The 20,480-nt window shown below is 43.6% G+C and overlaps 1 protein-coding gene and 1 long non-coding RNA gene across 5 annotated transcripts in view; one reads left to right on the top strand and one right to left on the bottom strand.

Moving 5' to 3' along the window:
* LOC119401923 (GTPase-activating Rap/Ran-GAP domain-like protein 3) overlaps window positions 1-20,480 on the bottom strand; it is a 594,089-nt gene that overhangs the window by 481,348 nt on the left and 92,261 nt on the right. The window lies entirely within an intron of this gene.
* Window positions 5,113-17,719, top strand: LOC119401941 (uncharacterized). Its single transcript, XR_005185571.2, has 4 exons — window positions 5,113-5,662; window positions 7,626-7,695; window positions 11,563-11,621; window positions 17,556-17,719. It is a non-coding gene; the product is annotated as an uncharacterized LOC119401941 (long non-coding RNA).

The raw sequence follows: 20,480 nt of genomic DNA, 5'->3' as shown, positions 1-20,480 counted from the left end.
TGTTTTACTTAGATATATTTGTTTTCGTTGTTTAGGCTTCCCTGAGTCCTTTTACTGTTGCTAGTCACCAGGTAATCGGATCTATAAGGGTCAATAACTTGAATAGCGGCGGTGTCCTGCGGCGCTTTGCGTAACTGTACAATACGTCTGAAACGTTCCTGGGCTGCACGTGTTCTTGGCGACGTACACCTGTCCGGTAATCCGTTATTGCGAAAACCGTGATATGTTTACCGGCAAGGTAGAACTCCACAGCGGTATTTGCACCATCGTTCGGGGGCTTCTTATTGCAGTTCATATGGTTACTTGGCAACCCGCTTGCTGGTCAGCAAGCAAAGCAGCGACTAGCTCCCATGAGTTACAAAAGCTACAAGCAAGAACCGCTATCAGCGAAATGTATACAGAGCTGTCATGTTAAGCAGCTAAAACAACGCCAATAAGTTGCTTCGAAATGAAACAGATATACCTTGAACAAGAAGTACAAAACTTTTGAGATACTAACAGAGTTTTCATTCAAATGAAACACAACTGGTCGCAGTTAATAAATTTTCAAGCGAAGATTTATGTGCTTAGGCGTTTAATGCTGCATTATATAGATATATATTAACAAATTTGAGAATGTATCGAAGTATCTTGAGATACAATTGGAATGTATCGTATCGGACACAATCAGTGTTGCAGTATCTTGTATCTGTATCTCAAATACGTCTTGCCTGAGTATCTTGTATCGTATCGCGATACAATTTCAAAGTATCTTTGCCCGGCCCTGGCTTTCGGATGCGTGGCTGGAATTCAGCGAAAATTGTTGCATGGGGCCTGCGTTTTCACGCCACCTATTGCTGAACGCGACTTTAAACCGAAGTTGGAAGTGAACAGGACAAACGAAAGCGCTCCGTATTCCGCATCGAGGGCGCTCTGAACACGACGACATTGTCTGTGTCAACTGTCTGTGTCATTTCTTCGAATTAGGTAGACGGACTGCGACTCAGGCGGATTTCGTCATCCCTCAAGAAGTGGTCGTGAAAGTTCATTTGGGAACCACGCTTCGGCTATTTCGAGACAGTGCCGCGTACTGCGCAGTGGCGACGCGCGTGACCCGCTTGCGCGGTTTACAAGGAGCGGCCCTGCGCGCTGCCCCGGAGAGTTGGTTCTGCGGCTGCCCCGAAGGATGGACGCAAAGACGGGCAGCGAAGTCTGCGGGGCCACAGCCATCGGCCAAAGCGAGTGGCAGCGTCCATCCAGAGAGCCGGTACGCGTGGATCCCACGAAATTATACTACAATATATCACTGAATCACAGTAACTGTGATTTTTAGCACACTAATGCTGTAGTCGTTTTTACTCTCCCCAGAAGGCTTTTACTTCCAGTACTTTTAAGAAAACTCACGCGAAACGCGTCAAGAAAAAATGATTGTTAAAAAGAAAAATGAGCCGCACGAAGCACAGAAGTAGGGAAATACATGTAAATGAGTACCGAGGAAGCCAAAGAATGAGGGATACGCTTCCTCACTCCTCCCTTACCTGGTTTTCCGCACTTCTGTGCTTCGTGCTCCTCATCTTCAACAGGAACGTAAACCAACTCGCCCACATCGCTATTCTTATTTATTGTTAAAGTGAACATTTATTGCTTAAATCTCAACAATCCCAATTTTCAAGTGTTCCCACCATAATTATATGCATTTTCTCCAAAAGGCTTTGAAATTTAGTCGTCTAAATAAAAACTTCGCAGTTGTTTTCACACACGCGTGGCTACTTTTCGCTACTTTTATCGCACGCATTAACCTGGCTACTGATTGGCTAGTTTATTTTTCTTTTTAATTTTCTGGCTACCCTATTGAAAATCCCAGCGTTGCCCATCATAAAATTTATGATGGAAATGGTGGAAATTCTGGTGGGTATGATGGACAACGTGGTGTACATGGTGGGAGTAATGGTGGACATCGTGGGACCCTTGGTGGGCGTGCTGGGAAAGTTGGTGGTTTCGTGGACACTCGGTGGGCGTAATGGGTGGGTGGTGGAGACACAAAGTTGGTGGGTGGTGGAACAATTGGTGGGTGTGCTGGGTGGATGCAGGGATGCTTCGTGTTTGGTGGGAGACCCGGTGGGCAAAGTGGGTGGGTGGTGGCATACGTGGAGATGTGCCGGGTGGATGCTGGGTGCAATAGATGTGATAATAGAAACATGAGGAGCCTGTGTCGATGGACACGTACGTTGCTGATTATGGATGCTTCGTGATCAGCTGCATTTATGATGCATAGAAGTACTCATCCGAGAAAACAGCCGAATTGTTGTGATACAACTTTGTACTCTAGGGCATTGTGCAGCAACTGGCAACGCGCATCTACAGGTGTTTCCTTGCAGGGGCGTAACCAAGGGGGGGGGGGGTTCAACCCCCTCCCCCCGCGCGAAATTTTTCAATTTTGCATGTGTATATATACACGCACACATACAAACGCACGCACGAATATATATAAAGTATGGTTGAAGCCCCCCCCCCCCCCCCCCGCCCCGAAAAAAATTTCTGGCTACGCTCCTGTTTCCTTGCATTGAAAATGGAAGTGAGAAGAGTTCACTTCTGAACCAACGAGCGAGAGGCAAGCGCTGCACATGACAATTAACTGACGAAAGCCCTAACTAATTGGAGACAGCATAAGCGACAAAGTGCAACACTTCTAAAATTACATTTTGCGTCGCCTACATGCTTGCCCAAATTTCACATAGACACGACGTCCGTTGTCACAGATCGTTGTACGCAGCGGTTACAAGCATCTCGATCGACCGCTAGCGTATTGGCTCGTATTGTTAGCTCGGCGGTTCACTCGCACGAATACATCTTTATTACTTGCTCGGCTCCTTACCGTGTTTCAAGAACACACTTTATCCTCCCCCTTTAGACAACTTTACGAAAAGGAAGCCTCCGTAAGGTATCTTTCGATGTACCTAGGGCTTATGCTATCCAGCATGGCGATGTGTGCGTGGCGATGTGTGCGTACATAGCGATGTGTGCGTGCAAAGCACGACATCCGCAATAAAAAGAAAAAGAAAAAGCTTCGAAGCAATGTGCGAGCAATCACACGTGTCGTATTTCATCGAGGATACATATCACGCGTGGAAAGACGATGAAGCTGGCACGATTGAGCCACAATTTGAACAAACATCAGGAGCCTCAGTATCGGCAAAATGCCGCTGTCTTCACTCCTCGAAAGTAGCAAGATGCGAAAACGGAGCTCACCTAGCTATCGTAAACGCTTCTTCAGTGTGGTCAGCCTTCCGATTTCTTTGAAATAATCCCAACTAGTCCGCTGGTAGTCCTCGGTGCGTAAATCTAACGGCAAAAGTGCTAACACCGACCGAAGTAAATAAACACAAGTAAGGAAATGAGAAAACCTTACCCATTTATTAGAATAAAGCTGAATTAGGCAACATTCAGAAGGAGGTAATATTCACCACACAGGCACATCGTTCACGAGCATTCACTTCGGTTCGCACAGACCGTCCGTTTCTCTACCGCTGTCTCGAGAACGGCCAGAACACGGCCACACAACACGTCTCTTCCTCCACATAACCACAAACAACAACAACACGGGGACATTACGGGAATTCAGCCTTGAGACGTCCCCCTTTACTTTGAGGACGCAAGCCGAATGGAGGGAAACAGGCAGGAGCCCGGGCTCAACGAGGGGACCGCACACAACGCCCTTCACTTTGTTATAGCTTAGGAATGCAAACGTACCGTGCAACCACCAGCCCAAACACATGCATTGAACGTACACAAATGAAACGACGGGAAATTTAGCAAACACGTTATTGTGACGGCTAGTCTTTAGCCGAAAAGAAAGTTTAGCCAACACGAGTCAGCGTGTCAGCAACGCTAGCAACGCGCAAAATGCCCGTCTAACACTAGTGGTATTTGCTTTCAGTAGCTTAAATGCACACTTGATTTAACCTTTTGTTGTAGGATTAAGTTGTACGCGCATCAATGGATGATTTCAAGTGTAAAAATGTGCATAGCTTCGCTCCCATAACAGTCACTCATACGGATAAGGGCGTCTTTCGTTAGGTGCCCTTAAAATGTCCTAAGGTGGGTCTTTGAAAGGTCGCTTTACCTTTTCTTTCACTTTACCTGAAGTTCTCCTTACGAAAGGCCGCCTTTACGCGTAAGGAAAGGGACGTTTGTGAATACGAGCGGGAGCTGCAAGTATAACCACTAGCAGCTCGCGATTGACGACTATGAAGTCTAAGCAAACACTTCGAAATAAGGCAACAATTTCGCGCAGGGCGTTCACATTATTCCAATATTAGGATTTCCCACGGCTCCGATGTCATCAAAAATTATGTTGGGGTAACGTGTGCCCTTCGCGCGACGGGCACGCGACGGCACTGGTGAAACAGAGCGTCCAAGGCACAACGCGAAGCTGCAGACATATGCTGTCTTACCCACGCATTTACAGCGGACACAATTCTTCATAACTTACTTGTGGCAGCTGTGTCACAATTTCCTAATGCATGTTACACGAACGGTGTGATTTCGTGCTTTAAGAAAGGGCACAAAAATACATCGTACAGCACATTTGCACTGCGTACTACGTGCACCCATGGGCACCGAAATGAAAACGTTTTTGTGTATTTTGAACCACGTACACAGCACGCGAAAAACGCAATCACGGTTAGTTATCTTTTGTATTGTGTTTCCGCGTGATGGGAATGCTATGTCAACGCCCCGCTTTATCCCCGCGATGAAGCAAAACGCGTTGAGCTGTACCAAGCGAGAAGCAATGAACCACATGGTTCAGAGCTGACTCGCTTTTGTATTAATAAATGAAGTGAAGGTTGAAGGTAAACATTCATTAAGCTGCGGATGTAATTGCATGAGAAAATGTTCGTGAATGCATGATGTGCATTTTCACATCGCAGTCAAAGGCCGACCTCGCCTGAACAACTTCACTAACTATTCCGCTACATCTGCATAACTTGCTTTAAATTTCAATGACAGATTGATGAGACAAATATATAAGATAGCGCATTTCCTTCTTGCAGCGTTAGCACTCGTGTTTGAGCTATTTATAGCAACGTACACACGATTTTCCTGTTCTTATGTCGATACCGAAACTGAAACTGAGGTGATGGTGGCGCTAGTGTCGCCACCATCGTCCTGCCGCTTTTTTTTTTTTCTTCTTCTTCCCAGACATGGCGGCGTCCTGCATTTCGCGTGTGCGTCGTAGTGTCGAGTTTTGTTCATGCTGTCGACCTTTACTGCGTTACCTCGCATTGTGTGTTGTGTGTTGCGGTTACTAACGTAAGCGCAAGTTCTTCACTGAGTATGATGCGCGGCAGCGTGCAAATAGTCACCAGATGCCGGCCGTGCGACTCCGTTCTCTGCGACTCCTTTGTTCGGTGTGATCGAGGGACGTGATTCATGCTTTGGAGACCCTCTTTAGACCGTGCCCTCATCAAATGTTTCCACACATCAGTGAGTAGCAGCACCGCAATCCTTACTCGACGACACGCTCTGTGGGCCTGGAAAATACCTTGACGTTCGAGCACTTCGGGAGCTATACCGGCGGACAGCCGGACGCGGGTAGCTTGGCCGTTCCTTGCTCTGCACATCGCTTGAAAACCGGCGGTCATCCTGCAGCGTACGCTGCCAGCGTGCTTTCTTGCCAGAGGTAAGTGATTTTGAATGTTACGCTTCGTACGTTGTCAGTCGTTCTTATTGTAGTCTGCGTTGTCCCTGAAGGAAATCGCATAACTTGTTGGTTCGACATATCGTTGTTGTGTGCATGGTGCCCGCGCACGACGTTTGTCCAAGAGCGTAATCAGTAGTTATATAAAGTTTTGGTAATTAGCTCGTGCGCACGCGCTGCTCTATGTTAATATTTGCTGAAAGGAGACATTTTTCTCAGACACACCATCCTCATGTGTTTTATGCGTGCAGTTTACACTCGTCAACTTACTTGGGGTAAAGCAATGAAATCCAAGCTTGATTTATTTTTTTCTTTTGAACGAGCTTTAAAGGAATGATATCCAGCCACCGTCTTGTGCTATGAGCCGTGAATCAGTACAGTGGGAGAAATAAAGTGTATGTAGAGATATTTTCTTTAGGCGTGCATTTTGTGCGTCTTAAGTAACGTGACCGCCAAAAGCGTTTAGGTTAGCACTCTTGGACATTGTTTGTCGTCTTTTAAGCAATAGCTAAGGTGGATTTGCTGAAAATGCAATTTCTGCAGCATGACACTATTTAGTTTTTTCAGTTTCACCCATTTTTATCCTTTATGCGTGTTGACCTAATTTGGCAAAGCATACTCTCATCTGAATTTGCTATTGCCCTCGGCACTGTATGTGAGTTCATGCATTGCAGTTACGTGTGACAGTGGTATTACGTGCAAAATTCGTGAACACGGGGTGCCAGCAACACCCCGTGTTCACGAATTTTTCATATCTTCAAGCTCCCATCTTACCCTCAACTTCTGCTTTTATTGGATTGATATTACTTGTTTCCTAACTTCCGCAGCTGTATAGCTTGTTTTAAGCACTCATTACTGTGTTTATGTGCTAGTGCGTTTATGTAAAACCATTCATACGCTATTCGCGCTCTACTGGTGGAGCGATAGGTGGACTGCAGTTTTCCATGACTCCGGCAAGTATCATAAAGCACCACTTAAACAGCGCTGTAATCATACCCACGAGCTCGAGCTCAGGCTCTGTTATGGTACCATAAATTTTAATTTGCTAAAGTATGCTAAATTGCATAAAGTATGCTATAAATGTGGTTGCACATTGTGTATGTTGCTAAGGACGGAAACAAGCCACCTTGCATCTAAGGTAGATTATATGGCACTCACATGGCTTGTTTCGTTGAACCTGCAACGTGGCATAGACCAGGAATGGAGCGCAGTGTCATCCAATTCTTCCCTCACCTATGCTGCGCTAAACGTTCAGCGGAATATGATAACGTACCAACTCGCCCAACTTCCCCTGCTAATCCATTGATATGGCACAGTGAAACACTGGCATGCGGAGCTTTGTTGGATGTAAAAACACACGTAGACCACAGAAATTCTGTGCAACACTGGCATGCGGAGCTTTGTTGGCTGTAAAAAGACATGTAGACCACAGAAATTCTGCAAAAACTCGGCAATTTTCGTCAAGCACAAAGTGTATTTCTCATAAATTATGTTGAAGGCAGCAAAGCACATGCTGTCGACATTCATTCTGTAGAATCTATGGGAAAGTGTATTGAGCAATAATCACATGAACGATGAGGCTTTGAAAATTTCAGATAACATATATTCACATTTTCTTAGATAGGTAATTGTCGAATGCCCATTATAGCATGTGGCTGACAAGGATGTGTGTTATTAGTGAAATATATTGACCTCCCTCATGTTATTTTCTGTCTAACACATAAGCTAATCAGTGCATAATGTGTTAGTTCCATGATGAACGAAGTTAAAAATGTCCCTGTATTTGTCAGTCCCATCTATTATTCGGTGTATGGTTTGCGTGAGACCATGCCTGCTTGGCATAACCTCTGAGTTGACTGGTAACAGCCTTATTACACAACTTTCTCTCAAAGCCTGTATTACCAGCCAAATTCTCGGCAATGCTTTAACAAAGAAATTGTTGCAGCCGCCTCCCCTGCTGGTGATGACCATATGCAGCCAGTGCTGATGTGAACCTGAGTGATGAACAAATGCAGGTAGGACACAGCTCTGTTGTAAACAATTTGGCATTATTGTTGTCACAGACCAAACTTGCGATTTATGTGTGACTACTCGCATGTGGTGAGGTTCAATAAGTTTCATCTGCTACACACAAACATAGGAACATGTAGGAGTGCTAATGTGGAGTAGGAATCTTCGATAATACATAGGACATATGTGCCACACATCAACATCAAAGTTAAAATGCATTTAGATCTGAAGCTGCTCAATACTAAAGTGTGTCGTTCCATTTCTAGGTCTAGTTTAATCTATAACAACAACCTATATCACGCACCAAAACAGCCGAATTTGTCAAGTCTAGAAACCAGTTACAGTGTTGTGTTGCTGTTCCGTGTATCCCCGTGTATCTATTATTATTCCTGTTTCCATTTGCATGTTTAGTAATGGCACCGCCCATAATTCCCGCATTGATTCAAGGAAATAGGGCCACATTCAGGAAATTTGGCTTTCATGTATACACCCTTGTACAGCAAAGAGATTTGTGTTATTGCTACAGTGTCATAATGAAGATAGCACAGAATACCCCACACAAATACACACCATGCAGGGGCCTCGCCAGAAAATTTTTTAATGGTAGCGGTCTTGCTATACATCATGTATTTTTGTGCTGTGTTCGTATGTGTGTGTGTGTGTTTATATGAACATGCAGCATTTTAAATTTTTGAGGGAGCTTGAAATCCCTCCTCCAGTTATGGCAATCATGACATGACTTGTGATGTTTTGTGCAATATTTCATTCTTTTTTGCTGTTTTCATTTCATCATGTGTGAACGTTCTTGGAGCACCATTTTGAAGCTTTCCTACATATTCAAAGTTAGATGGTGTTCTCACGGCGCTCTCATTTTTATAATGCTACAGCACTTTTGGGCAAAACAAGAAGCGCAATTACACACACTATCGACCCTTGTAGCATTTTTCATCTCATTGTGAACCAAGTAGGCTTGCAGTCAATCCTTGCTTTTGTTGTTGCATTGAACGTTACACGTGGCTCTGAACATTCTTTCCTAGAGTTGAATGTTCGTGGTACTTTGGCGACACCTAATGCCAGCGCAGAGATACCCGTGGCATAAATGCATTTGCTGCAGATAGGCACACAAAAGCAATGCTTCCTGAGGCGTACAATGCCTATCCATACTTTGTACACACATCTTCAAAGCCATATGATTTTGGTCACGAATGCCAAGTGGAACACGACAAAGAGATTCCTCCCATTGCAGGCAGCCTGATACCATTGAGTGGCACCATGGTGAATCTGTACCATAATATCAACTTCTTTAGCGCTGAAATTGGATCAAGGATGGAGATACCCTGCTAGGATCTATACCAGCCAGGCTAAACTTTTTTTAATGCATTGAGTGACGTGTGCCAAGGGATGCGGATTTGTTGAGTTTGACATCCCAGAAATTAACAGGAGCACATCTGTTCTTATAAAATAGTATTTTAGGTGACCTCGAACCAAGCATTGGTGAGAAAACACATTCCACAAATACACAGCAGCAATGCACAGCAGGGTGATTCAACGAGAGATCAAACATGCCTGTCTGGTCGATATGTTTGTTTTGCCTGGGTTTTTATGTTTTATGTGGGCACACTCAAAATGCACTGAACCGAAAATTTTATTTCCAAGAAACGCTCCCGGCGTGGCAAAAAAATATTTGGAGGTGGCGGTGCGGGCCTCCTGTCTTTGCTCACTGCAATGTTTTCGGATTTCACGGCAGAATTTAACGCGAACTGTAAATGACGTGTCCAAATTTTTTTTCCTGTTTTTAAAACGCAATATTGTGAATTACATCCAAGCTTTTTTTATGCCGTTCTCAAAAGGAAGATGTGAAAAAATGGCAAACACGGTAGAAATAAAAAAGTGTGCTAAGCTTGTAATAGGAAAGGCGCCTTGACGCCTTTCCTTTTTCAAACGGAAACTTCAAAACGGTGTCAAATATAGAAAAGAACCTTTGCAACATTTGTACGGAAGATCATTTTCCTACGGGCAACGCAAAAAAAGAAAAAAATAGTTAAAGAAGCGAGTTTTTTTCAAAAAAGTTCATTTTCAAAAAATAAAATTAAACAATCCGGTCTCAACTTTGACGACAATTTTTAGTGAAGAGTGCTTATGTCAATGAACACACGGTTTTAATATCATATGTCCTCATTTGCTTTGTTCACGAGATATAACGGGCCAAAATGACCCTTGCTGTGTGTGCTCACTTTAGTGCGACTGATGGTTATCAGCTGGCGTTGTGCGTAAATCTCAGTTTTAGTTATTCTCATGCAGCAAAACCTTGCTCTGGTGGCTGTTCGTCAAGAAAAATATGTTTTCAGATTTTATTTGTGCCTAGCGTATGCGAAAGTGGGCTGCTGCCACCCTCTAAAGGGCGAATAGGACTCTTTGTGGAAGAATTTGGAGTCAATAACTATCATCAGTTTTTAAGTAGTGTTAAAACAATGCAAGAATTCAAGCTTTATGAGAATGCACATTCAGGCACTGCAGGAATGACCATTGTTTTAAGATATGGTGTCATTTTTATAGGCTAAGCGATGAGTCACTTACATATTGCCTTATGCCAAATGGTGCATCACTACAATTTTCCTTCTTTGGTTCTTGTATTTTATAGAAATCTGCTAAAAGGAGAGGGCAAGCAAACTTGTTACAATGAGCAACAGCTGTAACCTTCTTATACACTCTTTTTATGAAACTCGCTCTGTTATTGAAATGTTGCATGAATCGAATAGCTACTCAGCCAGACATGATGAATGCACATTAGCTTGTGTGCTTATTAGTGTCCAGTTTCTTCAAAAGCTAAAAACAAAAAAATATCAAATATGTATGTTCTATAGAAAAGGCTGTCAATAGGCGCGTCACATATACTTCATTTTGCCCATCAAAACAACATATCTTTTGCGACTCACTTCTGCGGAATCTGTGTGGAGGAAGCGTAATAATGAAATACAGTTTTCTCGTTCAAAACAAGCTATGTTTGTCTAGGTAATTGTGCCTTACATTTTATTTTGCTGATATTTGTTAACCACATTTGCATGATTGCAATGCACAACTCAATCAGTAGTGTGCTTGACTGGGACTGCACTGGTTGGTGCAATATAAAAGGCAATGAAACAGCATTAGACAAGATGTGAAGATGACACACACGCCACTAGGAAACAAGGCAGTCAGAGCCAATGTGAACACTTTTCTAGGTCTTTGGCCTAAAATGAAGTATATGCAATAGCAACCTCCTATCTACTAATACATATAAGCGAACGCAAAGCAAACTGGTGGCGTGGCCGACGTATCATTTTATTTTTGATTCAACAAACCTGGAAATACATAATTTTGCGCTTCTCTGTTGACTATGTCATTGCAATGTCTCAAGCAGCTATCTTGGCAATGGGGTTTAATAAAACTGTTCACCGTGTATTTAGCTGACAGAGAGCGATAGCTTGAGCCATTTTCACAGCTGATTGGGGAAGTCATGTATGTACTGTTGATCATCATTCAAAGCCGCATAACCTTTCCATGTCATCGACGTTTGTAAATATTAGTAGTCTCAGAGTGCCAGATGAAGTGCATTTATAAAGTTTATTGCCCAGGTATTGTTATAATAGTTGCACGCAGATAACCTAATAGGTAACAGCCAAAATGCATTCTCACACACTGACGATGCATCTTATCAAATTTACTTATGTTTGTAGCTTGTGGATGCTTCGAGAATTATTTCTTGGAAACCTTTTAAAATATGTGAATAGCAGCTTATACGAGCTCGTGCTTTTTAACCTATATGCATTTTTATAGTAAAAACATGTATTTGTATTTTTTGTTTAATATTTTGTATTGCGTTTTTGCTCTAGATCTGCAAAGGAGCTGTCCTGAAGCACCATGCTTACTCAAGTCATGCAGCGAGAGTCAGGTAAATGTTATGTTTCACATCCTGCAGCTGTGTTCGTGGTTCACTTGCAAAACTGTCATATTTTCATGAATTAGCAATGTGGGGACATTTTCTTCAAGACTGCGGTTGAGCAGCAAACAGTCGTGCCACTCTTCACCATCTTAAATGAAGGTAGGCATGCAAGCATGGGCACAAGGGAGAAATCGGGACAACAGAATTGCTGACTAACAGCTGAAGAAATGCAGAGCGGCTGAAAAGAAGGTAGACACAAACACGCATGGGGCAACACTTATTAATCTGGTAGATGTGGGGCTTTACGTGAGAGAAATGTGATTTCGATACTAGCGAATAGTAGCTTGCATTCATTGAATTTTGGTGTGCATATACACCCTCGACAATGCAAAGATAATTTAGTGTGTTAGCCACTGGTTTACGACCTCTTACGTTCCGTTAATCTCTGAATAACACAGCAGCCCCTCTGTCCTATGTAGAAACAGCCACAGCTTTAAAGAACTTTATAAACCAGAGCTACACAGCAATCAGTAAACTAGTGGGTGTGTCTTGCAAAAACATATTTGAGTCTGCCTTTTGTCTATTCCCGGCTCACTCTTTCTCAGTACAGTGGCGCAAATCTTACCCAGCCCATTGGCAGCCATAAGGGCAACATTAATGCCTTATCTACTTCTCACTTTCTTTAGCCTATGAGATAAGCACTGAATGTAAGGAACACCTAAGACGCGCTTGTTACTATTGCTTTCTGCAACCACGTTCAGACGTAACAAAATGTGCTTCTTTAAACATTGAGCTACCGAGGCTACAATGCAAGAATGACCTACATCTAATAGATGCCTAACCAGTTCATTAAAGCTGGTGTTCATTGTGTGCACACACGACTTGGTGAGAAAATGCTTGGATGAGAAGTTGAACAGTAGTTTTGAAGATCTAGGAGCATACTGCCATCACACGTGGTTCCCCAGAAACACTAAGGTAATGTCCTGAAATTGTACTATTCTGTCATTATTCTGAGCCAATTATTTAGAAAGGTTCAGCCCTCGTTCAATCACATCAAATTGTCGATTCACTAAGGTAACCACGGTTTCAAGTTTATCACCGCTACAAAAAATTATTCATGTAATTGTCTACGTAATGAAAAACCTCAATAATATCTTTACCTAAGGCCTCCTCCAAGCATTTGTCAACTGTGCTAAGGTATAAATCAGTGAGAATTGGGGCATCTTTAAATCAATGCAAGTTCAATTCTGTGCATGTTACGCTTACTTGATATTTTGTTGTGGTTACCAATTTGAATCCATGGTTACCTCAATGATTCAACAATTTGAGTTAAATGGAGGATGGCCAAAGTTTACTGAAGTATTGCTTCAGAATGATAGTATACAAACTTTAGGCATTTCCTTAGCATTTCAGGAAAACCAAGTTTGTTAGCAGTATTCTTCTGGAGCTTCAATACTGTTGTCAAACTTCAACTCCAAGCATTCAAAGCTTAGAAAAAAACGCTATTTTCATGTCATGCTTTAACTCATCTGTCACCAGTCTGTACACAAAATGAAGGCCAGCTTTAACGCACAGGTTACGCATCCATTAGATGCAGGTTATCCTAGATTTGCAGTAGCCACTGTCACTGAACGTTTAAAGAAGCTGATTGTGTCACGTGCAAACATGGATGCAAAAATTAACAGTAACAAGCATGCCTTAGGTATTCTTTATACTCATTGCTTATGTCACAGGCTAAAGAAAGTGAGAAGTGCATACCATGGTAATGCTCTCTTTACGGCTGCCAATAAGCTACGTAAGATTTGCGCCACCTTGCAGAGAGAATAAACAGATAATAGACAAAAGTGCACTAACATTCATTTCGTAGAACACATCAAAAATTTACCGATTGCGGTACAAGTGTGGTATAATGTTTCTCTTCGCTGTTGCTGCTTCTCCAAAGAGCAAATGGGCCGCTATGTTTACCAGAGATTAACGAAACATCAGGAGTCATAAACTAGAGGTTTACCATCTAATATAATCTTGCATTGTCGAGAGTGTAAATGCACGCCAAAATTAAATGAATGCGTAGTTTCATACAACAGTGGAAGTGTAAAAACCTGTAATGGTAGAAGCTTGGCATATCGATAGTAGTGGAACCGCATGTGTGAGCCATCTGTCGGCTGACTTGCATGACGAAGAAATCAGATTCCTGAAGTGTTATCTCTCACGTAAAGCTCCAAGTGTGCCGGATTGATAAGTGTCTCCCTATCCCTGCTCATGCGTGTAAAGGTATTTGTGTCCACTTTCTTTTCCACCACTGTATGCCTCTTCATTTGTTTGCTGGTGTTTGTGTTGGCCCCACTTCTTTCTTGTGCCTGCGTTTGCATGCCTACCTTTGTTTTAAGGTGAATCATTACCAATTTGTTCAGCTTTCTGTCATTCTAAATATTCTTCACCAGCTTTGAATAGGTTGAACATGAGTCCAGTATTGCCGTACGAACTGCAGACATGATGCCGAGCACGTGTGGTAGCCTTTGAACTGCATGTGAAAGCCCAAGATTTCTGTGTCATCATTGCAAGGCACTTATATTCATAAGTTCTAGCCAGCACATCTGCCCTCATCAAAAACAGCACAGGAGAAATCTGCCTATTAGTACCTTGTAACTGCAAAATAATCCAGATCTCGGAGTTCGGTTATTGTTCACAGTCAATCTATTTGAAATGAATTGCAGGGTTGACATAACCTCGGAACTTATACATTTGTGTGAAATTTGTGTGAAGACATCATCCAGCCATCACGTCACTGTAGATCCACAGTAAACAGGCAAAAATTCAACAAATGCACCTGCAAAGATCTGAAAGGTGTTCTGAAAAACACAGTAATGCTGAGGCTTTTTGTAAGAAATGTTGTCTGATACATATCAATGATAATAAATGAAAGGGTGGCAGGATTGCATTGTCACACAAACTTGGTGATGTTTAAGAATGGTCGACGAAGTATACGTTCTGGTTGATCATTTAATACACTAGACAAGAACGAAGAAGAGACCAAAACAACACCAGCAAAATTTCAATGATGAATCAGTACCACCCCTCCCAACTGTCAGTTCTGATGGTGCCCTGATTAGAATCTTTTGGTCAGTAGATGATTACCTTTTATTTATTGAGTGCTGAGGGTTCGAGACTACGGCAAATGCACTCACTTTCTACGAAAAAAGTGATGCTAGTTTGAACGTCACGTCTGCTGTTCTGAGCAATGATGGCACTCAATTTGGGGACCCAAGCATATAGGTCAGTGGCTGCTACACATGCTGGACATAAGCAGTCTGTTAGGCCAATTATATACTTCAGTTTGGCCCATTCAGTGCTGGTGACAAATGGCATCAATGTTTGTTGCCTAAGACCTGTGTTGAATATTGAACAAATATGCTGTGTCCATTTTGCATCTCTGCCATTTCTCAGACTGATTTTGTCACATTTTCCCCTAGTTGCCATTATTTTTATCGCACTCAGCGAGTAGTGCTTCTATTGTTCGGACGAAGAGGACGGAAAGCAATAGGCGAGCCCAGTTTTCGTTAAACACTACCATATGAAAAAAACAAGTAATGGATTCAAAGAAAGCATGGGAAAAACAATTTAAACCTCTTTTAATTGCGCTTTATGGAAATTTGATTTCATTCTTATGCTGCAGCATTCACAGCGATACAGTTAAACAGCACACTTATGAATAATGAAATTTGTAAGGTATGGCCTACCAGAGTAATCTATTTATTTGAGTATAAGTACTCTTTAGTCTTCACGTTGTGTTTGAGCATAGGAATATGAACAAAAAATATAAACAATTAAAACCATACACCTTACTTGGATGACGTGGTTAGCTGTGCCTGTCCTCCACAAAGTTTTCTATAAAATTTCATGCCTTCCCATCGTGCCAAAAAGGAAAGTTCTGCACGCAGCGCATTCACGGCACACTAACGCAACACGCTCACACCATCTTGGACGTGAAGGACGTTAGCATACATTGTAGCTTTTTTTTCTGTGCTGTTTCACTTAGATTTGCAAACTCAAGTGCCAGTGCACTTGTATTGGCACAAACAATCTTTAGCGAATTGCATCTGATGCCAACATATGTGTATGTGTATTTGCGTATGTGTATTTTCAAGTCTATTACAAGGAGGGGGAGGAATAAACTTTTATTGAGACCAGCAATTTGTTTGGAAATGAAAAAGTTATTTCGAGGAGTGTCTCCCCTTAAAGGACACTAAAGGGAAACCTTAGATCAGTTTATACAAATAAATTATTATTTAAGGTCTGTAATGTCATTATTTTACTTTCATAGGTAAATAAGTAGAAGAGGAAATGAAGGCCAGTGTTTCACTTCTTGAATTTCATGCTAAAACTCACCACATACAGGTCAACATGATGTTGCGAAGATCACGTCTTTTTGGTATTTTGGCCACACTGGTTCGCTAAAATTCTGTGAACCTTTTGTTAAGATTTGGGTCTGTAGGAACACAATGTAAAGATTATTGCCCGTAGCAGGCGCTGGCAAAATCTGATGTCACGGAGAGCTGGTGTGGGAACGTCTATGCAGCATCGCCTCGTGTATCTTCTTTTTGCGCATTGTCTTGCTGCCAATGCCAGAAAGCAGAGCTAGTTGGTAGGGATTCATGATAAATGATGGTAGGCATGCAACACGGACACAAGAAAGAAGTTGGGACAACACAAACGCCGACTAAACTTTGTTCGTCTAGTCGGTTAGTCAGCATTTGTGTTGTCCTGACTTCTCTCTTGTGTTCTAGTTTGCATGCCTACCGTCTTTCATGAATCGCCTGCCAAGCATCTTCTCGCGTAAAGAGTGGTGTCGTTGGTACTCTGAAGTTGTTTGCACTAAATGACAGAAGTTGTTTTTCTCTTTAAAATCTTTTTAACCCGTTTCCTACCACAGACGATCTGAGTTCGTACATGGTTTGTACTGCTCCTACCGAAGAACTGGGCTTGTCCACGCTGAAAGAAGCGTTTGCGTGCGCTGCAATTAAGATACTCTGATTCAGTTTGCTGCGCTGTCTTTGACTTACTCAGATAGTGCAGTAAAAAATATAAAAACACGCTCAAAGCATGCATTTTATTGAAGACAGGCGGGATTCTCGCAGCTTGAATTAGAAAAGGGTGTACATGCGCGAGTGCCGGCAACAGCTTTGTTCAGCTTGTTCGCTTAAGTTTTGTGGAACGAAGAATATCAGTGCCCCTGCAAGTGTGGCAGCGACTACACAGAATATTCTTTTTTTCTAAATCCTCAGATTCGGATGACCACCGAATCTCAACGTATCGACAGTGCACGGCAATAGTTGTAAAGAAACCTCCAACGTCACGATGCATCCAGGGCTTTTTTTACGGGCTCCTTTTCCCCGCACATTATTATTTTTTTTAAATTTCAAAGACATTTTCTGCACCAAAGACTGAATACAAATTAGGGCACCTTCTGTGTTGCAGGGCAGTGAAGCCAATCTTCCGCATACTTTCAAAAAATATTTTTCTTTTACCTTGCGAATAAAGTGCCTTTAAAAAGTTTTTTAGTTGTTTCGGGACACGTGAAATCAAATGGGCAAATAAAAAATGGTATTTTTATAGTTTTTTAACAAAAAAACTCGGTAGGGAAAGAGTGGTTGATTGCATATTTTAGTCAAAGATGGCTGGCATAAGAAAAAGCGACATGGAGTCTCAAAGCACACAGCGAGGACATCCGTTGACGTACTTTGTAGCTAATTGGGTTTGCACACCAGCCTTGGCAATCAACTATGTACTAGAACGTTACGGACATGTGGACTGATACATGCTGCCTTTTATTTGACTTGATATGGTTTAAGCCTTTGGTCAAAGTTATTGCAACTGGTTTCATTGATGTTATTGCTCCAAATTTAGCAAAAGCAGTTTATTTGTTTTTATTCAATTCTGTTCTAGCATGCCTGGAAAAGTACTTCAAAGCACACCCAATCTGGCTGACTGCACTACCTCAAGAAAACTGCCTTTCTACCATCTGCAAGTTCCTAAGAAGCTACTTTATGAAGCAAGCCAGCAGGGCGTACGTGTTAGGCATGGCAGCACGGAGAACAAATAAACAAGTATTTGGTAAAAACCCAGCGATACGAAGTTCCCTCTTATATCGCATCTACATTTCTAATATTTGGTTGATGAACGGAAAGGGCGCTTGTTCTGTGGCCCAGCCGCACGACGTGGCCATTTGCACTGCGAAATGCAACGACGGCTCTTAAACCTCTTCGGAAACAATTAACGCCCGCTGCAGCGTTGAGGGTAGAAACTATGTGCACGTTGTTACAACGAAAGCAATAGCGCTCAAGATCGCTTAAGCGACTGTATCGGGGTCAACCAAAACGCACAATGCCGGAACAGATGCTCAATCTTGATTGAGAGTATAACGATGCTCCCGGTGAGCCAGTGGCGCTGCGGGGTGAACGAAACGTGGCGCCTTGGCTAGGTCGTTTCCCTATTCATGTATGGCATCGGCACTGTTCGCGAGAAGCTGCCCATGCGAATACGAAGTCGCGTTTAACGGGCGCTCTGGACAAAAATATCGGATCATTACACGGAGGACATACCATTACGAATGTACTACGCAGTAGATCGCTGAAAACAGTTTTCATTACGTCTTGTGTAAAGCACTGCATTTTTTCACGATTGCATAACAGCTAAATCACAAGCGTTTTTGAAGGAAACAAAGCCTAAATGACACCGCTATAGGGTACGGCTGAGTGTATTAGGTTCCACGACAACCCCATCTCATCTCCACCTGCCTCTCGCACTGCCCCCCTCCCCTGCAAAAAATAGAAGGAATGCCGGAACGACGCGGAATAGACGGACGGCTGACGTTCAAGCCTTCAGTATTTGTAACATCAGTGCGATCAATTGCTACTGCGCAGTACTTAATGCCATTACTGCCACAATATGGACTACTACAATCGTGGGGACTCATAGCACTTCGCGCACTGCCAGTTCTCGTCTAATGAGGTTTACTTATTGCGACGGAGAAATAACGAGGGCCGCAATGGCACGAACCCATTCGCCTCTCGACGTATGTACTTCCTATAAGCGGCCATTTCTTTTAATGGAGCCCTAAGTTTCCCGTAATCTGAAAAGAAGCAAAAGAAGCCCTCACTCAGCTTGGAGATTGGCTATCACGCTATCTGCATTACGAAACTACGCTCATGCTGTCTTCCAGTGCCATTACAGAAGAGTCTGTAAAAGAGAGGACCAGTAAGCAATCAAAACAAAGCAGAACGAAAAGCAAGTAAATAAAGCACCCAATTTACGCGTACAGACGCATTTACGTGCAGAGGCATCAGCGAGCGTGTTCAAAGTTAGGCGCACAGTTTTATCGCCCTCAATTACGACCGCTGATCCGAGTTAAAACCCGTGGGCTCGTCTCTATGATACGCGGGAAAAGCGCGGTCCGCGTGAAATTCGAGACGCAAGCCGCGGCACGAGTACGTCTCCCGCCCGTCTCGTAATCGTCAGAGTCGAAGAGAGGCCGAGAGACCGGCCTTCATCCCGGGCAGCTGACTCGTCGGCCGGCCTAGCCATGGCAGAGTGCTAAGTCACGTGCAGTTCCCGGGTCCGGGGACCGTACTCGCCTTCACCAGCGCTGTTCCGCAGGCTGAGGCCGACAGCCCTTGGACACTTGCCCGTATTACACGTTCCTTCGCTGTTGTTTTCTTGGCTTGCTCGCGGCTTCGTCATATACTAACTTTGGTTGGCTTCCCTCCGGCACTCTAGTCGGCTAATGAGGCCTCATTCATTCGGCAGCTTTTTTCGGAATAATTGGCATTTGGTCGCACTGGTATTTGGCCGAGCAACCCGAGCGGGTCGAGACCGGCGCGTAGCGATGTCCGCTCATTCGGTGTATATCGCTACAGCGGCAACGATGTAGGCTTGTACTTTTTGCCCCCAAATCGCGTCCCTTTTCCTCCACCGTCTCTTCACTTTCTCGCAAGCGTCGGTGGAACTGCCGGACGCTTGTCTCTGCACAAGGCGCAAACTTCGGCAAAACTATGCGGATGTGCGCCAACGCGGATGCCGAGAGCAATCGTTCATTACGCCGCCACGCATGCTGGATATGTGCCGGATGCGCGAAAGCACGAAGCAAAAAAATGGAGCGATGAAAGAGCGCCACGGTTATCTGCAGTGAAGCTGGACGAGCTCCAGTGTTTGGTCACATATATGCGCAGAGAATAAAAAAAAAAAAACTCCCTGTTTCGCCGCAAGGGCGAATCAGTGAATGCGATGGCGACAAAGCGGAATGTTATAAGAAGTAAGGCTAGCAGCTGACTCCTTTAGGATCCAATCTCGCCTAACATTGCAAAACGCTGACGTAAGGGAATACGGCCGCTCCACGAGAGCGAAGCCGTTTTCATGCTGTCAAATCGAAGTAAGCGGTGAGAGCACAGCACGGACGAAGGTAGGAGCCGCCTGCAGATGTCTGTCGAAATAGCGCGCCCTCTTGATCAAAGTTCGCAGTTGCTGCCCGAGCCACGAAGCCCCCCGCCCTTCCCTCGGCACCCCTTCATGCTCCTTCGACCGACGAAAGACTGGCTGGGTGTTTTCCTCTCTGCTTGAGGAGCCATCGACGACAGGCATCGCACGCGGGGCGATGTTATTGCATGCACCCTTCGCGCGACGGAGATGGCCGGCGCGTTTCAGCTGTGCTTCAGCCGCATTGGTCGGCAGCGATCGCGCGTTTACTCGCACCTGGAAGATAAACGCGCGGGGTGATGTTATCGATTTGGACTTTATACGGAACATGACGCCGATGGCAAAAACCCGCCGAAATTGTCTATATAAAAGGGTGTAAACTTGAGCTTGTTGGCTTGG

The sequence above is a fragment of the Rhipicephalus sanguineus genome, chromosome 1, assembly GCF_013339695.2.
Source record: "Rhipicephalus sanguineus isolate Rsan-2018 chromosome 1, BIME_Rsan_1.4, whole genome shotgun sequence".
NCBI classification, from domain to species: domain Eukaryota; kingdom Metazoa; phylum Arthropoda; class Arachnida; order Ixodida; family Ixodidae; genus Rhipicephalus; species Rhipicephalus sanguineus.
The sequence above is the reverse complement of the archived record's forward strand: the minus strand, read 5'-3'. Positions and strand labels throughout refer to the sequence as shown.